Source organism: Pundamilia nyererei, unplaced genomic scaffold, assembly GCF_000239375.1.
Source record: "Pundamilia nyererei isolate P.nyererei 1_Seehausen unplaced genomic scaffold, PunNye1.0 scaffold00589, whole genome shotgun sequence".
Taxonomy (NCBI): Eukaryota; Metazoa; Chordata; class Actinopteri; order Cichliformes; family Cichlidae; genus Pundamilia; species Pundamilia nyererei.
This window is the reverse complement of record NW_005187990.1, coordinates 120,737-123,500: the sequence shown is the minus strand read 5'-3', so window position 1 is coordinate 123,500 and position 2,764 is coordinate 120,737.

The window sequence follows — 2,764 nt, the reverse complement described above, 5'->3', positions numbered from 1 at the left end:
ACAGAAGACTGGGGTTTTGTGCAACAGAAAGATCGTGCTGTATGTGCCCTTTGCCTCGAGAGTGTTGTTTGCCAGACTTCCAGTGTTAAACGACATTTTGAGACGAAACATCAAAAAACCTTCAAGGATGAGGCAGAGAAAGTTGAATCAATTACACATCTGTGTCAAGATATGAGAAGCAAGCAAGTACTCTTTTTTTTTTTTTTTTGCAGCTGCAAAACATCATGGAACTGAAGCAAGTTATCGTATTGCACACTGTATTGCTAAACATGGAAAGCCGTTTACAGACGGAAAATTTGTTAAGGAGGCTTTTCTCTCAAGCTCAGAAGTGTTATTTAATGGGCTTCCAAAGAAAGATGCAATTAAAGCAAGGATACAAGACATACCTGCATCAGCCAGAACTGTGGAACGACGCATCCAGGAAATGGGTGACAATGTCAGAGCCCAACAAACAGCTGGTTTGAGAGAAGCCCAGGTGTTTGGTGTAGCTTTGGACGAAAGCGTTGATATCAATGACGGTCCACATTTGGCTGTTATGGTAAGATACTGTGATGTGGCAGTCCAAAAGGAACTCTTCTATTTAACCCCGATGCCTGAAACAACGCGAGGTGAGGACATTGCCAAAGTTTTTAAGGAGTGTTTTGATGAGCGAGGCATTGACATTACAAAGATTTTTGCTGTGACAACTGATGGTGCACCAGCTGTGGTTGAGAAACACAGGGGCGCTGTTACCTTAATTGAGGAACAAGTTGGCCATCCCATCATGAAACTACACTGTATAATACACCAAGAAAACCTGTGTTCCAAAATGTCAAATTCAGATCTTCATGACGTCATGCCCACAGTGGCAAAAGTCATGAACTTTATAGTTAAGCGATCTCCTTTGACTCACCGCCAATTCCAGTCTCTGCTCGAGGAGATGGATAGCTCATGCAAAGACATCCCGCTCCACTGTGCTGTCAGATGGCTTAGCTCTAGAAAGGTTCTGGAATGATTTGTGGATTGTTTTGATGTGGAAAAAAAATTCCTGGCAGAAAAGGGGCAAAGCCATTCCGAACTCGAAGACGAGAAGTGGGTTGAAAAACGTTTCTTTCTCACTGATATAATGGGACACCTCAACAAGCTTAATCTCAAACTGCAGGGATCCGGACAAACTGTTTTAGATATGCGTGACACATGGGAAGCTTTTGTTCAAAAACTTTTTTCCAGCGATGTTGAAACTTCCATGTTCTGCTACTTCAAACGCCTCAGGGAGCTGTCCGCTCAGCACAGCATCAGCACCTCGGAAATACACGGGTACGTCCAAAGACTCGAGAAAGAATTCAGAATGCGTTTTCTGGACTTTCAGGTGTATGGACCAATGTTTTCTTTTCTTATCAAGCCAGAAAGCTTTAATGAGCAGCTGGATTTGTCTCTTTTTAAATGGTTGGACACAGATGACATGGAAATGCAGCTGATTGAACTGAAAAGTTCGACTGTGTGGGTGACAAAGTTCGCAGAACTACGAACACAGCTAGAATCCACAGCTGCGCGTGAACCTGGAGCTTGCATCTTCACTTGCTGGACATCACTACCAGACAAGTTTAACTGTCTTAAGAACATTTCACAGGCCCTATTGACAGTATTTGGCTCTACCTATCTGTGTGAGCAAATTGTCCTTAGCGCCTCCCGTTGCCGTCTGACTGCCGGACACTCAGAGACCTGTGTGCTCCTTAAAGTTACAAAATGTGATCCCCAGATAATACAACTGGCAAATACAAAGCAGGGACAGGGATCACATTAACATGCATATACCTGTATTAACAAATGTCATATAAGCCCAGTTTATTTTTTTCTTTTCACTGTTGTGAGGAGACCATAAACAGGATTTGCATTTTCTGTTGTATAGTTCCTTTGCTGTTATGGTGTTTTTGTTATGTATAAAAAGTGTTTTTTGAAAATAGCTGATCTGCACTTTGCCAACATCTGTCAGCAAATATAGTTCTATAAAGTTATTCTATGGTGTGTAACTGTTGATATGCTGTTACATATTGCTAATGCAATTGTTATTGTCAATGGTATTGTTGTAAATAGATTTCTTGTTAATGCAACAGTTGATATGGCACTTTGACCTTTGAGGAGATTTTAGATGGTACTCGTCATCAAAAAGGTTGCCTACCCCTGAGCTACACGTTTACAGTACTTAAGAAAGGTGTGTTTTTTTAATGAAAAATTCTTTTGAATTTCCCATAAGTCATTCTTGCAGACATTCAGAAATTTCAGCAATTAAGAAATTGTTATATCTTCAAAATATCAAAGCAAAAACTGAAGATGCACTTATGCACTCTTAACCTCTGCTGTAAAGCTGTATCATTTAGGAAGTCAAGAAGGTCATTTGGCAACGTAATATGTGTGTGTGTGAGAGAGACCACGTGTGCCTTAGAAGAATGAGAAAAAAATATTTTCTAATTGTGTGTTGCAATTGCATCTGTATGATGGTACAGAAAGTAAACTGAGTCTACAGGTGATATAAGGATTCTTTAATGAGTATCATTAGTGAGTTTTCATCTGTGCCACCTCCACTGTGTAAGACAACAAGCCAAGCCTCATAGGAGTGGCTGGACTACAGCCAGTCTCTAAACAGCTAATTATGACTCAGTTGCTTCAATGAGCAGGTTCTCCCATTATTATGACCCGTGAAACTGATCTAATATATTATATTCAATTCAATTCAATTTTATTTATATAGCGCCAAATCACAACAAAAGTCGCCTCAAGGCGCTTC